Source organism: Gossypium arboreum, chromosome 10 (genome assembly GCF_025698485.1).
Source record: "Gossypium arboreum isolate Shixiya-1 chromosome 10, ASM2569848v2, whole genome shotgun sequence".
NCBI classification, from domain to species: Eukaryota; Viridiplantae; Streptophyta; class Magnoliopsida; order Malvales; family Malvaceae; genus Gossypium; species Gossypium arboreum.
Genome location: NC_069079.1, coordinates 29991800 through 30000609, shown reverse-complemented (window position 1 = coordinate 30000609; position 8810 = coordinate 29991800). Strand labels below are relative to the sequence as shown.

Genomic DNA, 8810 nt, shown 5'->3' with positions numbered 1-8810 from the left:
CAATGCAACATAGTATAAATGTTCATACAATAAAGATGGCATGCTCAGCAGTCATACAACATACAGGGGAATATCCGTCATTTATCTCATAAGGATATAACAGTCATTTCATAGATTAGGGTCTAGATATACTTACGGACACACCAGAAGGTTCAAAGTCGTCTCGAGTGACCGTGCAACCTTAACAGTTTAAACAGCAAAAATGGCCCCAAGCCCCTACTACAATCCATGTGGGCCCGCTTGCTCGTGTTGCCCATTAAGCTCAATAATTGCCTTGACCGTGGAAACTACACAACCTGGCCCATTATACTTCACACATCCGTGTGATTTACCCGTGTGGAGCTCACGAGCCCGTGGGGCCTACACGGCCCATGTCAGTCCAACGTGGCCCAAAATGACGTATGCCCACGAGGTCGCTCATGGTTGTCTCTAAAGTCACATGCTTGCACTTATGTGTTTCGATGACCACATGGCCGAACGCACGCCCGTGTGGCATCAATGGTAACAGTTGTTCGACTTTTGCCGTTTAACGATTTAAGCAGTGTGATTACACACCTATTACGAGACGTGTGCTACGACCAAGAGTTTTCCAAACCTACATTCAGTCACGATAATCCATTAGTCGATTAATGCTAGGGTTAATCACCCTTTCCTATTCCCAACTTAATTTCATCCAATACATGCCTTGAATGGAGAATCGATTAGCCCTGTTAAAACTGTTGACGAAGGTTTGATAAAGAACTCTTCGGTGAACACTGCATAATAAATGGTTTTTATTAATAATGTTTACTCATACATAATCAGTTACAGAGATAACGACATTCGACCAATACTTAGGATTCCAAGACAAAATACCCCAGTCTAAAACAACAACAATGAAAACGCCACTTTCAATCAAGAGACAAACGAAAGATTCTGATCGCTTCTGTAACACTTGCGCACTTCTTTACTTCTCGAGAAGTATTACCCCTAAAGAATACCAGAGTCATAAGAGAAAGAGATTCGGCATTAAGAGAAAAAAAGGGAAAATCGAAAGAGCAAAAACAACCAGAGACTTACCAGTCGATATTCGACGAACCACCAAAGAAGGGAGGAAGAGTTGATAGAGGGCCGAGAATAGAGAAGAGAAGAAGAAGAGGAAAATATTCAATTTAAAACAATAGAGAAAGCAAATACTAGAGGTCGATAGAAAAAAAAGAAGAAGATCGGGGTGCGGCAAGGGTAATAAAATATAGAAGGAGGTGAGGAAGAGAGAGAAAAATCAATTTAGCAACCTATACAATTGAAAAGCCGCCCAAAAAGTCTGATACGGAAATAATCATAAGTCACAAGTAGCATTTGGCTACCAATAAACAACAAAATTGACAGATGACGAAAAAGAAAAGAGAAGAAAAACTAAAAAGAGGTGGAGCTATTGAATTGAGAGCACAAAACCAAAAGAAATTTTGGCACCAAGTTGCCTAACCATCCTATGACCAAATGGCTTAGGAGAGTCCTCATTCGGCACCACTACTACCACAACTTCCCACTTCCTTGATTATCTCCTAATTTCCCTCTTCACCAAATTCAAACTGATAACTTCCTCATCCAATCCCATTATTCTCTCGTCAAATTCTGCTATTCACTCCCACACAACCACTCCACCCTCTGATTTTCGGTCAACCCCAACCACCTACCTTGCGAGAACAGCAAAATATTACTCCTTTGTGCTTGAATCAATAATTTATACATATTTTTACCTCATGCTTAACACATTTTACGGATGATTTTTCTTTAGAATTGGTGAATTTAATGCTCCTAATGCCTTAATTTCATGTTTTATAGTTAGGAGAACATAGGAGAGCAAAAGGAACGAGAAACAGGCCAAAAACGGAGAAAATGGTCTAAAGTACAAAATCAACATGGCCTGGACCTCCTCACACGGGCAGACCACAGAGCTGTGTCAATTTGGCAGATTTAAAGCATGACTCACACAGGCATGTCCCTACCGAGCCCAAGTTGAGTCCAATTCAGAAAAGGCCAATTTTGATGGTTTTTAGGCATTCTAAAGCCTATAAATACGCCTTAAAGGAATAGAAAGAGGGAAGCAGAGAGAGGGAGGAAGGAATTACTCGAAGAAAGCCGATTGTTCCATCTCAGAAGCCGAATTCAACATCAAGATTGAAGATCTCCCCTCAATTTCCCTATAGGAGTTTTGAGTTTTCTTTATGTTTTGTATTCGTTATTCTTCTGAGATGTTTTCCTTTTTAGTTATGAACTAAATCCCCTAAATACCTAAGGTGAATGAAACCTAAGATGAATCTTGTTATTATTTTCTGAATTGTATGATAAATATTTAACTTGTTCTTAATTATGTGTTCTTAATTCTTGTTTTGCTATCCTAGGATACTAATTCAAGATAAGCTCTTATTCAGAGGAGGAATAGACCCGGTCTAAGAGTACATTTTTCGTAATTAAGCGGAGCTGATTGCGCGCCTAGAGATAGGGTGACAAGATTTTGCCGGATTAGGGTGAAACCTAATAGGGGGATCCATAGATCGAGTTAATGTAACCCTAGAGTGTTAATTAGAGAAAAGTCTCAATTATTCAATCTAGGGATTAGACGTTATTAGTCTTAAATAGGGATAATAACATAACTTAGGGATCTCTACGGAACAAGTTAAATGAATAAATCATCTAATTCGGAGCCAAAATAATAAGTAAAGTCTAGGTGGATTTTTCCTTAGGTATTGTCTTAATTCAATCGTTTTCCAAAAGTAATCTCCCAATTCTACTTTCTGTGAATTCTTAGTTTAGGTAATTAGTTAGTTAAAATAAAACCCCCTTATTTTTAGGCTAGATAATAAAAAGACGGTCATACTAGTACTTTTAGTTCCTTTGGGTTCGACAATCCGGTCTTGCTAAAACTATACTACTGTTCGATAGGTACACTTGCCTACATCGTGATAATAGTTAGTTTCAAGAATGATTCATTATAAATATTTAAAACCTGTCACACGAAAATCGCGATCAAGTTTTTGGCACTGTTGCTGGGGAACTAAGATATTAGGAACACTCAATTTTTTTTACTTTAGCCATTTATTTTTCTTGCAAATTAATTTAATTTTTTTATTTATTAATTTACTTTTTCTTTCTTTTGGCAGATTTTTATAGTTTATGACTAGAAGAAACCCTTCAGGACCACTACTCTTTGACGAAGAAATCGATCGTACAATTTGCAGAAACTAAAGAGAAATATGGCAAAGCTTAAGATACACAGAGAACGAGCAAGAGGATGATACTCAACCGCCAACCGAAGAGATTACTGAAAACCAAGACAATTAGCTACCTCCTGCAATTGCAGTTAATCAAAATCCTGCTCCATGCACTATGTATGATTATGCTAAACCTTCTTTAACAGGAACTGAATCAAGCATAGTTAGACCTGCTATAGCTGCAAATACTTTTGAACTGAAACCTAACACAATTCAAATGATACAACAGTTTTTTCAGTTTGATGGTTTCCAGGATGAAGATCCCAACACTCACTTAGCAAACTTTTTGGAACTATGCGATACATTTAAAATCAATGATGTTTCTGATGATGCCATACGTCTTCGGTTGTTTCCCTTTTCATTGAGGAACAAAGCTAAATAGTGGTTGAACTCGTTACCACAAGGGTCAATCACTACTTGGGAGTAAATGACCGAAAAATTTCTATTAAAATATTTTTCGCCGGCTAAAACATCCAAATTACGTAATGATATCTCTTCGTTTGTGCAGATGGACTTAGAAACGCTCTACGATGCATGGGAGAGATACAAGGACCTTTTGAGAAGGTGCCCTCACCATGGATTACCGCTTTGGCTACTGGTTCAAACATTCCATAATGGCCTGAATCCTTCGACTCAGCAAACGGTTGACGCAGTTGCTGACGGAACCATCAATAATAAAACACCTGAAGATGCTTATGAGTTTATAGAAGAGGTGTCATTGAATAACTATCAGTGGCAAGTCATGAGGACAAAGCCAACAAAAACAACCAGTGTTTATAACGTCGATTCGGTCACCATGCTCTCTAATTAGGTAGAACTCTTGAATAAGAAAATTGATGGTTTTCTTAGTTCTTCACAGGTTCACCCAGTAATGCAGTGCGAAGCAAGTGGAGGTGGATCAAGCAAGTCGGAATACCAACCTTATGGCCACAACATGGATAATGAGCAGTTAAATTACATGGGTAATGATCCTCAATCTCAAAACAATCCATATAGTAACACTTATAATGCAGGTTGGAGGAACCACCCAAATTTCTCATAGGGAGGTCAAGGAAATTAGAGACCACCTCCAGGCTACCAACAACCTCCGTATCAATAGGAAAAGAAACTGAACCTTGAAGAGATGCTGTCTAAATTTATCTCGGTGTCAAAAACACGTTTCCAGAACACAACAAGCGTCGATCCAAGGGCTCGAAACGCAGATAGGCCAGCTGTCCAAACTAATCTCTGAACAACCACAAGGTAGCTTGCTAAGTAATACTGAACCCAACCCAAGGGAATAGCTCAACATGATTAATGTTCAAGATGAAGAAGAATTCGTTAAGCCTGAGCCAGAACAGAAGTAAGAAATTGTGGTGAGCAGAGATCAAGATGAGGTAGGTCATAATAAAAACAAATCAATGAATGTCGAATATAAACCTCGTGTGCCATGCCCTAACATGACAAGGAAAGACCACTCAGATGAACAATTTGGTAAATTCCTTAAACTCTTAAAAAAATTACATATTAACTTACTGTTTATTGAAGCCCTACCGCAGATGGAAAACATAATAAAATTTTTAAAGGAACTTTTAGCAAATAAACGGAAGTTGGACGAGGCATCGCATGTAGAGCTAAATGCAGTTTGTTCAGCTATTCCTTCAGAATAAACTACTCAACAAACTAAAAGATCTAGGGAGTTTTATGATTCCTTGCTTAATTGGTAGTTTAGATGTTAATAATGCACTAGCTGATTTAGGGGCTAGTATTAACGTCATACCTTACAAAATGTTTAAACAATTAGGTCTTGGGAAACCCAAATAGTCTAGGATGAGCATTCAATTAGCAGATAAAACTATAAGATTTCCTAGGGGGTATTATTGAAGATGTGCTAGTTAAAATCGATAAATTTATAATTCCCGTTGACTTCATTGTTCTAGACATAGAGGAGCACAGCAACACTCCTTTGATTTTAGGACGGCCTTTTTTAGCAAACTGCTAAAACTATTATTGATGTTGGCACAGGTGAACTCACACTCCATGTGGGAGACAAAACAATCACCCTTCAAGCTCGCAATTCTGGTAACACATCAAAAATTGAAGGTGATCGTCCAAACCATTCTACTAAAACTGACAATCTAGTACAACCTACTTTGCAGGAAATGAGTCTGAAGGAAGCACAAGAGTCATTCTCAAGCAGTAGCAGAGGACCTATTCATGAAGATCGAAAGCTACAAATCGAGGAACTAGATGAATGGCGGATGCATAAACTGAGAACACATGATAAATCAAAACTACGCCAGAACGAGCTCAACACCTTCCCCTATCAACTTAAGGTTGGAAATAAAGTCTTATTAGATGCCGTAGATCCTCACATTGTCACTACCACACCGAATGAAGAAATCCCTCTTACGGTACTTATCATTTTCCCATTCGGTACAGTCGAGGTAAGTCATCCCAAGTTCGGCACTTTTAAGGTAAACAACACCCGTCTGAAACCTTATTTTGATGAGAATGATAGCATGAATGAGGAGTATAAACCCCTCGAACCACCATGACCATTCAATGGAGAGGTAATTCGAGCTTAGACTATAAATAAGCGCTTCTCGGGAGGCAACCCAAGTACTAACAATATTAATTTCTTTAAATTTTAGTATTTAACACCTAACTTACTAACAGAGATCTTGAATACAGGTTTTTCCACTCAAACACGGCCAAGCACAAGGGCTTGCTTAGGGTCGTGTGAAAACAGGGCAAAGATTTCCCCAACATGGGATATGATAAATTGCCACGGTCGTGTGCCATGGCCGTGGGTGAACCTAACAAAACAACACGGGCGTGAGACACGCCCGTGTCTAGCACCCGTGGACAACACTGTCAAAATAAAACTGGCGTGTGCAGAGCTAGACGACCATGGAAGAATCGAACCACATCACACACGGTCGTGTAACATGATCATGTACCCATACGGCCTAGACACATGGGCGTGCCTTAAGGCCGTGTGATGACATCTCACTTAGGGACAAACACAGGTGAGACACGATCCACATGGGCTTGTGAACTGGTCATGCTATTTGAAAAATTAGATTATCTATCTTAGTTTATTAATTTTTGAAGATTCTTTTGTTTTTAAACACGGCTTACCTTTATGATTACTACCAAATTATTCCCCCAATTCTCCTTTTGTTCTTTAGAATCATGTTTGTCCTCCAGCTTTATTTCCAACAACTCGCTCTCGCTAATCCAGGAATTTCATCCATTTTTAACTCAGGAAGTTTCACTTCTCTCCTTATCTTATTTTTATATTCTATATCTATCTTTGTACATTGAGGGCAATGTACATCTTAAGTGTGGGGGGGTTTTCATTTCACTATCAGAAAAATCCCTAAATGACTACCTTGTTCTCTTGAAAAGCTTTCATATCATATTTAAGATAAATTTTGATTGATTTATGATTTTGATTGATATATCCTAAATTAAAATATAGGCATTTATGCATTGATTGTTTAAACTTTAAGACATTAGAGAATCAAGCATGATAAGTTGATCTTTAGGAATTTAAAATTTTAGGTTTTTCCCCCAAAGTTTAGGTATTACTTTGAGTTGGAATTCATAAGTTTTAAACATCAAAAAACTTATTGTGAGATTTTTGAGCCTTTTGAGCATCTATTAATTATTTCATGCTCACTTTTATTATTGTTTTGAGTGCGTCAGTATTGAACTATTATTCTAGAACTTGCTTGATTATGCATGTCAAGACCACACCATTTGATTTGATATGTCAAAATGATTAAGGCACTTATGATTAACCCACTCATGCCATGAAAAGCCTACCTCCATGATTAACCCCTAGTAAACCCCGTTGAGCTTAACAAGCCATTTCTTGTATTACCCTTAATATTTACCCTTAACCCATTATTGTTGGAATCCCCTAAATTAAATTTGATCCCTATTTATTGTCGAGATTTGGATTGAAATAGTTGCTCAGCTATGTCTTTTTCTTAATAGTTAGTCAATGTTATTTAACTTGTTCTTAAAAAAAATATATGTATACACTTTAGTAGTAATCTTTTGTTTTTGAGCTTAAGTATTTAAATTCCATATTCTGAGAAGAAGCTCTGCTGTACGCAAGTGATATTAAATCTTTTTCTAGTTAAGTTATTTTTCAATTCAATCTAGATTCTAATCTAGATTCTAACTTTTTCTTTCAGCTTGTGACCACACCCTCTAACCAAAGCCATGTTACAACCCTCTAAAGACCTTTTGATTGATGTATCATCTCAATTTATAGTGGTGGAGATGTGATTTCCATGCAAGCCTATGGTAATGAATTTTCATTATTGACTATTGAGTGTTTCATTTATTATCGTTAAACAGATCGAGTGATTTGAGTGAATCTTTAGTGAGGATGTGAAACTCTATGACATTTTGAATCAAAGGTAATTATTTAGACGATAGGAGACACCTATATGTTCATGATAAAGTGCTCAACTTGGAATGATTGAAACTTTGATGTTCTTTCAGTTGAATTTTCAATGTATGATTACCTATGGATTATTGTGAGATATTATCTATAGGAATTATAGGTTGAGAAGGATTTATTTTGATTATGAGTTGAGAATTTTGCTTGAGGACAAGCAAATGCTTAAGTGTGGGGGTATTTGATAAACTATAATTTATACGTATTTTTACCCCATGCTTAATACATTTTATGGATGATTTCTCCTTAGAATTGGTGAATTCAATGTTCCTAATGCCTTAATTTCATGTTTTATACTTAGGAGAACATAGGAGAGTGAAAGGAACGAGAAACGGACTAAAAACGGAGAAAATGGGCCAAAGTACGAAATCAACACGCCCTGTACCTCCTCACACGGGCAGACCACACGGCCGTGTCAATTTGGCATATTCGAAGCACAACTTACACGGGCGTGTCCCTACCGAGCCCAAGTTGAGTCCAATTCGAAAAAGTCTAATTTTGAGGGTTTTTAGGCATTCTAAAGCCTATAAATACGCCTTAAAGGAAGAGAAAGAGGGAGGCAGAGAGAGGGAGGAAGGAATTACTCGAAGAAAGCTGATTGTTCCATCTCAGAAGCCGGATTCATCATCAAGCCTGAAGATCTCCCCTCAATTTCCCTTTAGGAGTTTTAGGTTTTCTTTATGTTTTGTATTCGTTATTCTTCTGAGATGTTTTCCTTTTTAATTATGAACTAAATCCCCTGAATACATAAAGGGAATAAACCTAAGACGAATCTTGTTATTATTTTCTAAATTGTATGATAAATATTTAACTTGTTCTTAATTATGTGTTCTTAATTCTTCTTTTGATATCCCAGGATACTGATTCAAGATAAGCTCTTATTCAGAGGAGGAATAGACCCTGTCTAAGAGTAAATTTGTCATAATTAAGGGGAGTTGATTGCGCGTCTAGAGATAGGGTGACAAGATTTTGCTAGATTAGGGTGAAACCTAATAGGGGGATCCATAGATCGAGTTAATGCAACCCTAGAGTGTTAGTTAGAGAAAAGTCTCAATTATTCAATCTAGGGACTAGATGTTATTAGTATTGAATAGGGA

General features: G+C 37.4%; 1 non-coding gene across 1 annotated transcript; it reads right to left on the bottom strand.

The window, feature by feature from the left end:
* Positions 1–3730: 3730 nt before the first annotated feature.
* LOC128283344 (small nucleolar RNA R71) lies at positions 3731–3836 on the bottom strand. The gene has a single exon (XR_008273686.1). It is a non-coding gene; the product is annotated as a small nucleolar RNA R71 (small nucleolar RNA).
* Between the last annotated feature and the right edge of the window lie 4974 nt (positions 3837–8810).